The sequence below is a fragment of the Punica granatum genome, chromosome 4 (genome assembly GCF_007655135.1).
Source record: "Punica granatum isolate Tunisia-2019 chromosome 4, ASM765513v2, whole genome shotgun sequence".
Classification (NCBI taxonomy): Eukaryota; Viridiplantae; Streptophyta; class Magnoliopsida; order Myrtales; family Lythraceae; genus Punica; species Punica granatum.
This window is the reverse complement of record NC_045130.1, coordinates 29,601,674-29,615,424: the sequence shown is the minus strand read 5'-3', so window position 1 is coordinate 29,615,424 and position 13,751 is coordinate 29,601,674. Positions and strand designations below refer to the sequence as shown.

At 33.0% G+C, this 13,751-nt stretch overlaps 1 pseudogene; it reads right to left on the bottom strand.

Moving 5' to 3' along the window:
* Positions 1-666: 666 nt before the first annotated feature.
* Positions 667-5,729, bottom strand: LOC116202348 (annotated as a pseudogene).
* Between the last annotated feature and the right edge of the window lie 8,022 nt (positions 5,730-13,751).

Genomic DNA, 13,751 nt, shown 5'->3' with positions numbered 1-13,751 from the left:
ACATTTCCTCCTAATTTGTAAAGATGCACAATTATGCCAACTGTTATGACCAAGAAATGAAACTCGCTTTAGTTCTATGCATATAATTAGGTCGCACGAATATAGTAATAGAAGTACATACAACTGGAATACAGTTTTCAACGACTAATATTTGGAAAATCAACATATCACTTGCAAAGTGAGTACACATTAAATTGATCATACTAGTCATCGAACAACTTGCAAGTATAGCACTATATATATAATTGCCATAGTGTTGTGCATTACTTGCAAGTAGTACTGTATAAACACACTACTTGTTGAATATATCAATTACTCCCTTCAACTTGACGAAGTAATTATCCTAGGACGTAGATAAAGATAGAAACCAATTGAGGAATATAATCAAGATATATTCGTAAAAATATTGAGTATGATTCTACATATAATTGATATATAGAAAACTATTTCGTATATCATCTGAAAATCGATCCTTAATTTGAAATTGAAAGGGAAATATTGTCAAACAATTTACAAAATAATCAAACCTAAGTGCGTCCATAAATCATCTAATCTTGAATTGTCATGATTTTCAAAAGACAATAAGTACTTTACAAGGTTTCATAAATTCTCGAATACGACTAGTTATGATTTTCCTACAGTCATTATTTACGTATAAAAACAAAATTTGACATGTTTAAAAGGAAAATTTGTAATAAATATAAATCTTCGTACTTTTGCATACTTGCCCCATTTTCCCCAATTTACCATATCTTGGTTCTATGAGAATGGTTTGGTGCTCTTGAGGTCAAGTACTACAGAATTGAACTACCAAAAAAAAAACTGCAGAATTAAGTATTTTCGGAATATAGAGACTATCTTTTTCCTACTTTACCAGAGTGGTTTGAAAGAATGTCTTCTACTGAAACAAAGTATGGAGATTCTACCACGGTAGTAACATTAGGAGGACCCTTTATAACCTGGAAAAAAAAAACATTAGAAGGAAATTCAACCTTGAATTGAAAATATTTTAACCTGGATTCAACTTTAATAATTTAAAACTTTTATTTGGATCTAGAGAGCCCAATTCCGAGGAACGCCTCCAAATTGTGGTTTTTCAAAAATTTAAAAAAAAAACAAAAGTAGGTCAGGGCCTTTTTGGAAAATAAATAAATTGGGTTCTTCGTGTTGGGATTGTTTTTTAATGAAAACTAGAAGCTATACCTATGCATTGCACAGGATTTTACATATTATTTTGTAGTTATTCTTTAAATAAAAAAACATTGTAATTGTAGTTGATCGTATATATAATTTATATGCCATATTAATATTAACAAATTTATTATCAATAAAGATTATTCATTTAAATTTTTTATATTAATACTTATATATTGTGTATATTAATATAGGAAAATGAAGATTCGATCAAGCAGAGACTTTCAAAATTGTCCAAATGCTTGACGTGGAAATTTTCATAAAAACGAAAGGAGTCCCTAAGTCCGTATTCCGTGCGGAGCCTTACTTTATATATATATATATATAGTTATGTTCATGTAACCAAATGTTTTCTCCAGGTCTTATAAATAAATTTCAAAAATAGTTTGTAATCATTGGTAATTGTATTTATAATCTATATATAGGTAATTAAATTGTGTCCTAAACCACATCTTTATTTCATGATTTTGATCATATGTGTTTTCATTTGTATATATTTATATTAACTTTTATAAGTATGAATTGCCCTTTTTCCCTTATACATAAAATCAACGTATAAGAATAATTAAAATCTTAATTCGTATGAATATATTAGTGCAGTCATGTAATAGCTGCTTCAATAATATAGTAAAACTTTCAAGTTGATTGATTTGTAATCTTTTAAGTGTTCATTTACATTTTAGGCAAAGAAACTAAAAATAATTAGATCCCTCGCTTCAATTTGGCTTCAAGGATATTTTAAACCTACAACAAACCCGAAAGGATGTCCATTCTTTAGAAGACTTCCCGTCGATGGCAAAGAAACATCAACAATGTTATGCCATTGGCATGTGTTGTATCGCAGTACGCTGATGTTATATATAGCATAAGATCTAATTCATCATGTCATTAAGTGCTCCATGGAAAGAGAAACTACGAGAAGCGTCGGACAATACCTGGTGATGATCTTGTTCATGGCTCGGAGCCCAGTAGTTTGTTGCGGGGTTAATTCGTGAATCCGGTCGCCAATATTCTCCAACGCCGCCACTGCCTCTCCAGCATGATACCATAGCCGACCTCGTATCCTCCTCGCTCCATCTTTATGAATCCATTGCCGTCTGACAAGCATTCGATTCATGAATAGTAACCAAGGGTTGCGAAAAACCAATAGTGCGAACAGTGTGATGCTGCTTGTCGATCGAGCCGAGCTCCTTGTAGTAATTTGTCTCCACAAACTCATCCGCAATCACCGGAGCCACCTCTTCCTCTTTGGAGAATATGATTTTTTCGATATGTGGGATTGATCGATCAAATTACAATTGGAAAATTTGAAAATTCATAATCAGACGAGATTATTGATAATTTGATAATTAATGTCATCTGAGATTGAGATTGGACAGACCGGAGCTTGTCAAGCTCTGGGAAGTCCCCGCTGTCCACATCGGACATGACCTGTGCTGAGTTGGACTTGCTACGGCTCGGCTTGGCAGGGTGCTCGGGGCGATGGAGTCGAACTGCACCCTGACCTGATCAGCATTCCGGAGCTAATGCTCAGCGTCCAGCACCTCACTACTTTGGCTTGGCTTCGTCGCCCCACACTCGGCCGTCACGGTCAGGCAACATTGGCTCTGCATAGCTGACTTGAAGGTTGGAATCGTCTTCGTTCCTCTGTTTTGTGATCAATCTCAAAGAACAACATATGCGTATATAAAAACACAGAAAGATATATATGTAACCAAAAAAACACGGACATATGATATGTGCATTCTCGAGAAAATTTATTCACTTATTTTCTAACTTCAATTTCCATGGGAGGTTTTGGTTGCTAGGTATACCAAGTGTCAATCAATCAAGAGTTGAAAAATTGCTGAAGAATCCTACATGGTAGACTCACGGCGCATGAACGGAGACTCCTCATCGCACAGGCTCGTGGAGCTTGCTTTAAATACCTATAATAGATTATTAAGGACCGTTGAATTAGGCGGCACAACACATTCTCTGCCATTTCTTCCGATACTACTTAAGAATTTTTAAAAAGATTAGGAAATAAAAAAACTAAATATTATATTGTAATCTTGAGAATCTTTTTGATTACATATGTAATTTTGAGAGTTTACCCCTTAGTGGGCTAGTCAAGTCTCCTTAAACTTTTAGATATTAGGTAGGATTTGCAGGTTCAAGTACTTTTTTTTTTCATGGTACTCGGACCCTACTCTATCGGGGATATGTTTCAAAATTTTGAAAGCGGACTCTACTCTATTGGGATTTAGAATCGGAATCTATCCAGAACTTAAATTATATTATAGGGTCCAAGTACCTTATTAGAACCTGAAACCTTTTCTTTTAATTTATTTTTTCTCTGCAAACACAATAAAAAAATAATTAGAATAAAAAAGATCTCATTCACGATCACGCAGAACATATAAATGGCAACATAGATTAATCGGATCACATCCAACTATCCACAGAACTAAAATGATTATGTAGATCTCCTTAGGATTATATAGTAGACAAAGTAAATAAGCAACTAAAGGATTATATGTTGCTATTTAGAAAAAAAAAAGAAGAAAAAAGGATGATGTAACTCTTCTTAGTAGATAAAGCAAATAAGTTATGCTTAGAATTTTGTAGCTACTATATTGTACATATAGGATTATGTAAATATAAAAATAATTTTTTTTCAAAAAATATAGAGGTCTCGATTACCGATTCCATAGGTCTGTATGTTAGAACCAGAGCCAAAACTTATTTTCACTGGTTCCTTAAATTCTTATTCGGACGCTATCATATTTTCGATTGGAATACGCAGGCCCTGCCCTAACAAGTAGTTTCTAACCGGTTCCGAATATACCCGGTATTCATTCACACCCTTTATAATATCAGGTGGTGCATGTATCAAGAAAAATATATACATTCATATATTCTAATTTTGGGAAATCGAAAATGTCAAAAAAGTTAAGCTAAACTATTAACATAAACAGATACATTTTGTAAATTTGAGAAAATTCTAAAAAGATAGAAAATTAAGGAATAACTAGAAGGATTCCGAAAATTAGAGAAAAGGACACAATGAACGGCTCGTCCGAATACGTCCAAGTCGGCGACTTTAGGCTAAGGGGAGAAGAGAGGACAGGTACGCAATTAAAAAAATGTTAAAAAGATTTTGGATAGTTTTGAAAATAAATGAAGAAAACCTCTGCGATCATTTTCTGAATTTGAATAAGAAGGCAATGGAAGGTGAAGTGTCACTCTCTTAGAAAGCCAATGACCCCTTTGCGGAATGCAAAATCCATCCGATTGTTGATGTGATCAGAGACAGTTGAATGTTTGCCTCTCAGATACATTTGAGTTTTATTCGACGTAATACAATACCAGGGCGATCCAGTTTGAAATGGGAATGTGCCCCGAGGGTTGGGTGGTCGAACCCCCATTTCCTTTGCTTCAAATTGTGTGTGAGGAATAACCTGCGGTAAACAATGTTATTGCATCTAGGGGCAGTGGTAGCATTGTTGATGTAGAAGTGATGAAATATGATTATGAAAAGTAGGTACATATTTCAAGAAACAATGAGAAACAATAAACTAGAACTGTTTAAGTAGAAATTGATATTTGAAATAAAGAACAAGTATAAGCAAATCTCGTAAGTAATTATTAATCTAATTGAGAAAATTACATTTATAAACACTAAAATTGACAAAACCGTGGGTAGAAATATTTCATAATGCAATGATTCTGCTTAGAAACAGTGAAAACTTCTTTGATAAAATCAGCGTGTAAAGTTATTACCCTAATCCGGCTGAAACATAATTTTTATATATGGGGACTAATATATCTTTGTCAAAATTAAATATCAGGTATCCTCATAAATCAGTTTTACATATATGCACAACTCATTCTTTTACTAACATTTAATATCATAATTGATAAGAAGTGTGTGATCCATATTACAAATCGAGATATATTGCTTGATCTCATTACCTTTTGAGCCAAAAAAAAAAAACAGAGAGACAGATATAACGCTTGAAAAATACTGGTGTTAGCAATTCAGCTAGTAGTTAATAGTGGCGATAACAATGACATGTAGCAGTACTAAATTGTATTGGGTACTATTACCTTGCAGATTCACATGACTCAATAATCAATTTCTGGATCGGAGTATCAAAACTACGATACCAGATAAATTAAATCAAGCGAGATCCACGAAAAAAAAAGAAAAAAAAAAAAAAGAAAAGGGAAGCTGCAAAGCGTTAATCCATGGTCTTGGCTGCATTTGTTTACCCAAAAGATAGAAACATTATTGAGTGCAGAGCTGATGAAATTGTTCCAAACCTGGAAATGGGAAAGGAGGGTGCCGGAGAATTTCATCAACGCTGCACTCAATGATGTTTCTAATGTGGGGAATTCCCTTCAAATGATGCAAAAGGCTTTCTTTTATTGCTGAATAGATGCAAAAGACTTTCAGATGCAGGCAGACAATGCAATGCATATAATCATAAATAGATACATATCTGTGTATAAGTAGATGTTGTTTGCAGGGAGAGCGGGGAGCCATCCGCTTTATACCTGCAGACTGCTAATGGATGGATCCATCCATCCATCCATCCAATGAGATTGCAGTACAGTGAGATGTGTAATGGCTTTATGTACCACAAGTACAACGTTTCCATCTGCCAAGAAAGTCATATAGGTGGACTCAGTGGTGGAGCGAGGATTTTTTTTCAGCGGGGGCAAAATAATGGCTTGAAATATATAATACATTCCAGCGGGGGCAAATAATAATCTTACTTACATATTATAGAGCAAATTTTTGAAAATTCATAATATTTTGGAGCCAATTGTACAGATATTGAAAATCCAGGGGGCAACATTAATGTAGCTCCACCCCTGGGTCGGTTCCGGCGGGGCACAAAATTGTTCCGTTCAGGGCACTGTAGAAGTTTCCCTTAAAAAAACAATTTAAATGATTTCCAGGGAAAAGGGCATTGCTGTACTTTTGCCCAATTAAGTTGTACATGTACTAGGAAGTCTTGTTCTTGTACTGCATGCACTTCAGTTCAGCCTCAAAATATTCAACCACCTCACTCTCTCAATATTCTTTAGGGGTTAAACAAATATTTCTCCATCTCACTTGATGTGATACCCATCTTTAACAATTGCCTTTAATGTTTTTTATTATTTCAAAATGGAAAAAGTATTGATTTGATAATGTGCTTTACATCACTTTTCTGTTTTAGTTTTAGTTTTATTTTTATTTTATTTTTTTATATTTTCATCATTTATCTTTCGTTACTTTTCTATTGTCATCATTCTGTCACTTACGTTGTTAATATTGCTGACATGGAACCCGATTGGATGCCTACATCAAACATTTTGATACATGAAACGCCTCATCCTCATTGAAAAAATGGAAAAATCAAGATAAAAAAATAAAACAATACATAAAATGTAAGCCAAGTTGAAAATAACTCTAGCGGGATGGTTGTCCTCTTCTCATGAGGTTGGGTGCGGAGAACACCATGATCGTGATATTGCTTTTGGTTGCTGGAACAACTAGGCTTCTCATTTGTTCTCGGATCGGCTTTTCTTTTGGTCCTTCATCTATCCTTCCGAATTGAAGCTCAAAATCAAAGGACTTTCAGATAAGTAAACAATCCAAACCCTAATCATCAAACAAGCTCACAAAGAATGGATTTTAGGCAATTAAACAACCCCGAACCCTGATTTCATCAAACTCATGAAGAATACCCGATTGATCAAACAAGTTTCAAGAAATTAATTAACCCTCCGTGAAGATAGATGAGATAGGTGGAAAGGGGAAAGTAGTGTTTGGTGAAGGTTGAAGTTGTGTCGGGCTTGTTGTGGCTAAGACAACAATTCGAAGCCTGATTTATGGCATCATTTTTGTGCTCCTCTATGGAGGTCTGTTGTTGAAATATTTTTTTTTGGTCGAGCTGCTAAAGAAGATGGGCATATGGGGCAAAAAATACGTAATCGATTAAATTTTGAAATAAGAATGTCATTAAATTTTGTATTTAAAAAATACGTAATCAATTTTGTGTGGATATCTATAAAAATATGCATATTATACATTGATCGATTAGATAAATATATAATGCATTGAGACCATTAGTTAAAAAATGCTAACCGAACTATTCAAACTTAGTCTAACTTTATTAATTTTGAGTGTATTTAATTGTACATTAAATAGCAAATATGTTATAAAAATTAGAATAGTTGTTATAAAAAAGGATATATATATATATATATGTATGTGTGTGTATGTTAAAAATGAAAATCTATATAAAACACTAAATAATATAAGCACCACAAAAAAATGATGGTGTATAGAATTTCTAAAAATATCACGATTCTGTAAAAGAAAAAAAAATTTATAACAAAACGCTATTAACTGATTAAAATAAAAAAAATTTAAGGATAGGGATGTTATAAATATTTTTTTAATAATAAAATTATATTATATTTATTAAACTTGATATGTGTGATGAATTAATATTAACAGTTAATTTAAAAATATGATGTTTATTAATTGAAATAGAAATTATTATTATAATAACTTTTATTAAAAAAATTTGAAAATTATTATTTGAATATTTGATCTAAAAGTTGAAAATTATTATTATCTTGTATAAGAAATCTCATGTTTAAAAAAGTAAATAATTACAATAAAATGATCTAGGTATATATCAACATGAACCTGTGCAACGCACGGGACAAAGAAAGCTAGGTTGTGGCATAATCATGTGTTTTTACACAGTGTTCATTTGTGTGTAACATTTATTTTCGGGGTATACTTTCAGCTACAAAGAAGGCCCGTGAACCGGACAGAATGAAATAGAAATCCTACAACTAATAAAAGGGCATGAGTGGTCCCGCAATAAGTATTAAAATGGGAACATCTTGGTTACTAGACAGATGTATGCATCGCTACACTATATCCTTTTTAACAAAAATTGTGGGAGACATTGCTCTTATAATTTTGAGAGATCAATACGATTATTTTTCTTCTCAACAAGTGCGCCCACGGGACTTGAAATTGCTTTCTCCTTCTTATGTGGGTTGAAATTACTTGACACTCAACAACAATTATTGGTACAGGGGATAGACTTTCAATTTGTGGTATTAGAGCCTGATAGAGAATTAATCTTTCGAAAAATAAAAGAAGAGTTTGATGAGTTTGGGGTTGGTTAATTACATAACAGAACTCAAATTTTTCATATTTTATGAATTCTAATATAAATTTTCTTCCCTTGATATGGAAATAGACAAATTATTAATTTGATGTCAATGTTAGCACATTACCTATTTTTTCCGTTATTTTAAATGGAATAATTGACATGTAATTATTGGTGTTATGTGGCTCACGGCTGTAACGATAGAAGTCACCAATGACCACGATTTGAGGGTGTGGCCACTTATTTGGCTCCCACCACCGAATCCCTTCATCTCGAATTCTTTCTTTCCTTTTTTTTTTTTTCTAAATTCGAGCGGTGGGTGCTTACCGAAGGCCACCACCCCCTGTAGGGTCGCCGACGACCATTATGGTCACTACCGACCCTATAGGGGTGGTGGTCCTTCCAATGAGTCCCCTCTACCAGCAACTCCCCTCGTCCTTTAATTTGGGTTTTTATTTTTCTATAATATCTTTAATTAAAAAAATCTTGTGGGGTCCACTCGATCGACTGTAGTGAGCCACGTGGCACTAGTAAGTGCACTTTGACAGTTTCTATTAAAATTAATGAAAAATTGACGACGTTAATACTAATACCAAATTTGATAGTTTGTGTATGTTTAAGTTAAAAAAATTGCTACTAGAATTGATAAAAACTGAAAAGTTAGAATTTTTAGATAATTAACCTAATTTGGTTACAAGTAATGTTCATGGATCTAATATAATTAAATAGAATTATAAATAGCTAATAAAGGTGCACGGATAGTCCTATCATGAATATTAAATTTGAAACTTTTTAGTTATTAGACGATGGTGTCGTCACTACGCTAAACCCTCTTCGATAAGGCTTGGATTTTTTAATAATTCTATGAGACCACCTTGACACTTGTCACTGGCTCAGTGGATGGGTTAATGATTGCTGTAGTACTTTTTTTTTTTTGAGCTGACGTGGTACACTTTGCGTTGAGTTGAAGTTGAAGCGGACACGCATGAACTGCTCATGCCATAGCGGTAAGTAGTGCAGGCAATATACTTGTTTAATCTAAATGGGTTCATGCAAAAAATTCATAAATCCGAACGTGATAAGTTTACTAAACACGTCAAAAATTAAAAATTCAAACACGATCCGTTTATTGTGTACATGTATGCAAACCTACACGATACAATACGAATACCTAAAATGAATCCATTCCTGCAATATTTACATAATTAAAAATGATAAATACAAACTAAAACAACTAAATTGTAAATACAGTGGTAACTATACAAAATTAGCATGGTAAAGTACTAACAAATCAAACCACGCTCATTATCCAATGAAAATAACACAACATACTTGATCTAAGTTCATGAGGCAAAGACTAATACCCTCATAAATGGGTAAATAGGTTAATATGTTTAGTAACATGATAAAACACATTTAGCTAAATGGGTATATTCGTATTTATATGGATTACACGGGTTCAATCCGTTAAAATATTATTATATTTTTATGTTTTAAAATTTTTATTTATTTTAAGCATGCAGACTTTTTTACGATATGAATCGCGTCATATCCAAACGTCCAATGGATAAAGTTGTCGAGTAAGGCCAGCCCATTAAAGGATAAAGCTCTCTTGTTCTTTTTTTTCCCTTCCAATCACAAAGTCGCACACGGGACCTTACTTAAACATAACAAGTGTCAAATTACTTAAAACTAACTCACATTGGTTAAAGGCTTATTTCAATTTGACCAATTCAAGTTGTTTATTCTAATTCGTGACATTATATATATTCTCACTTTTCGGCGACGACAGCCTATTGATTGAGACTAATTCTCGTTTGGATATATTTGGTTATGACGTGGTCACAAGATACTTCTAATGAATTACAAATTCCTACTGCGAGTAAAGTTGATCCACTTAAAATTAACAGGTGACTTAAGACTTATTATATTGTGATCATAATTTACTAATTAGAAATAGTAAAAATAATTATTAAGATTCACTTGGAGAAATATGCCTTTTATATCGTATGAAAATTAGTTAGTACAAACTATAGAAAAATCTGAATTATTTATTCGATTCATCATTTTTATATGTAAGCAATTTATTATTAATTTCAGTTATACTCTATATCTGATATTATGTAAATTACTATGATAAACTAAAAAATTAAAGAAAAAATTTTCAACCTGCCGCATGGCACGAGTGTGTACCCTAGTGGAGAATATAATATGCTAGGCCCGCCATACTGATGCTACTCTCGTCGATTATGAAAATGTTTATTAGCTCATCATCCGAAGTGCCTAATGTGAACTGCAAGTTTACGGTTTCGATGGTTGACTAGGAGCAGTCCCCATTGGACGACTCAGCCCAGGATCAGATCTGATCTCTACTTCACATAAACAGAACCATCCGACCTGTCTTGCCGAACGAGATTAAAATAAGCTGTAGTGAAAGTTTAATCGTCATGGCTAATGACATCGATCGTTACCTTCATAAGAAATTGCTCAGATGGTATCAGGAAAGTTGAAGGCAGTCCCTTGCACCGAAGGCTCCAGGAATTGATGGAACTGTTGGTGGAAAAGGCGCCTCTTGAGTCATCTTTCAAGGATGAATGAGGGAGGGGGGACAAAGCTTTACCAGCTCAACTATGTTTTGACAGCTCAACTGTCTTCAACTAAGGATCCAATCTTGGATCCATCTTCATCGGCATTATGGCCTGCCCCAACGCATTCATTTTGGTCTCTATAGAATGATAGATGTCCCTACACGAAAATGTTTCAAAGTTATTTCATGATGGTACAAACCGTCAACTCGAGCTTGACACCGTCAAGCTGACGCTGACGTGGCTACTACGTGTCACCTCCTTACTGACATGGCCGAAAAATTTTAAATAATTCTAAAACTTTTAAAATTTTAAAACGGGGAAAAATAAGGGGAAAGGGGAAAAACGGGGGAAAAGAAGGGGAAAAGGGGAAGGGAAAAGGGAAAAGAAGGGGAAAAGGGGAAGGGAAAAGGGAAAAGAAGGGGAAGGGAAAATTTAAAAGAAGGGGAAGAGGAAAGGGGAAAATTTTAGAAAAGGGGAAAGGGGGAGAAAAGGATTTTAGATTTTAAAAAAAAAACATTATTTAAAAAAATTTAAATTATTTAAAAAATTTTCAAATTTTCAAAGAATTTTTTTTATTTTTTCTAAATTTTTACTCTTTTTTTGTTTTTTTTTTGTTTTTTTTAGATTTTTTAAAAAAATTTAAAAATTTAAAAATTTAAAAATTTAAAAATTTAAAAATTTTTAAAAATAATTTTCAAATTTTCAAATTTTTAAAAATAATTTTCAAATTTTCAAATTTTTAAAAATAATTTTCAAATTTTCAAATTTTTAAAATATTTTTTTTCAAAATTTTTACTCTTTTTTTGTATTTTTTTAATTATTTTTTGTATTTTTTTGGACTTTTTAAAATTTTATTTTGTCTTAAATGACGTAACGCACTATGATTGGTTCCACGTAACAAAAGTAACACGTAGGACGCGCCACGTCAGCAAAATGTTAACGGCGTCAGCTCAAGTTGACGATTTGTACTATCATGAAACAACTTTGAAACATTTTGTACCATCATGTAACGAAAAAAACTTTTTGGACCATCATGAAACATTTGTAAAACATTTTGGACCACCGGTGCAATTTACCCATTAAAATATTTATAAGTAAAATTTTGTGAGTTTATTGAAGTAGATTTTTTACTTTCAGATATTTTAATTGAGTGTTAGATATTCAAATGAATGTGTAATATTCATTTATTTGGCTCCCACCATCGAATCCCCCCATCTCGAATTCTTTTTTTTTTTTCTAAATTCGAGCGGTGGGTGATTACCGGAGGCCACCACCCCCTGTAGGGTCGCCGACGACCATTATGGTCACTACCGACCCTATAGGGGTGGTGGTCCTTCCAATGAGTCCCCTCTACCAGCAACTCCCCTCGTCCTTTAATTTGGGTTTTTATTTTTCTATAATATCTTTAATTAAAAAAAATCTTTTGGGGTCCACTCGACCGACTGTAGTGAGCCACATGGCACTAGTAAGTGCACTTTGACAATTTCTGTTAAAATTAATGAAAAATTGACGACGTTAATACTAATACCAAATTTGATAGTTTGTGTATTTTTAAGTTAAAACAATTGCTACTAGAATTGATAAAAACTGAAAAGTTAGAATTTTTAGATAATTGACCTAATTTGGTTACAAGTAATGTTCATGGATCTAATATAATTAAATAGAATTATAAATAGCTAATAAAGGTGCACGGATAGTCATATCATGAATATTAAATTTGAAACTTTTTAGTTATTAGACGATGGTGTCGTCACTACGCTAAACCCTCTTCGATAAGGCTTGGATTTTTTAATAATTCTGTGAGACCACCTTGACACTTGTCGCTGGCTCAGTGGATGGGTTAATGACTACGGTAGTACTTTTTTTTTTTGGCTGACGTGGTACACTTTGCGTTGAGTTGAAGTTGAAGCGGACACGCATGAATTGCTCATGCTAGGGCAAGCAATATACTGGTTCAATCTAAAAGGGTTCGTGTAAAAAAGTCATAAATCCGTACGTGATAAGTTTACTAAACACGTCAAAAATTAAAAATTCAAACACGATCCGTTTATTGTGTACATGTATGCAAACCTACACGATACAATACGAATACCTAAAATGAATCCATTCCTGCAATATTTACATAATTAAAAATGATAAATACAAACTAAAACAACTAAATTGTAAATACAGTGGTAACTATACAAAATTAACATGGTAAAGTACTAACAAATCGAACCACGCTCATTATCCAATGAAAATAACACAACATACTTGATCTAAGTACATGAGGCAAAGACTAAGACCCTCATAAATGGGTAAATAGGTTAATATGTTTAGTAACATGATAAAACACATTTTCCTAAATGGGTATATTCGTATTTATATGGATTACACGGGTTCAACCCGTTAAAATACTATTATATTTTTATATTTTAAAATTTTTATTTATTTTAAGTATGCAGACTTTTTTACGATATGAATCGCGTCATATCCAAACGTCCAATGGATAAAGTTGTCGAGTAAGGCCAGCCCATTAAAGGATAAAGCTCTCTTGTTCTTCTTTTTTTTCCCTTCCAATCACAAAGTCCCACACGAGACTTTACTTAAACATAATAAGCGTCGAATTACTTAAAACTAACTCACATTGGTTAAAGGTCTATTTCAATTTGACCAATTCAAGTTGTTTATTCTAATTCGTGACGTTATATATATTCTCACTTTTCGGTGACGACAGCCTGTTGATTGAGACTAATTTTCGTTTGGATATATTTGGTTATGACGTGGTGATAAGATACTTCTAATGAATTACAAATTC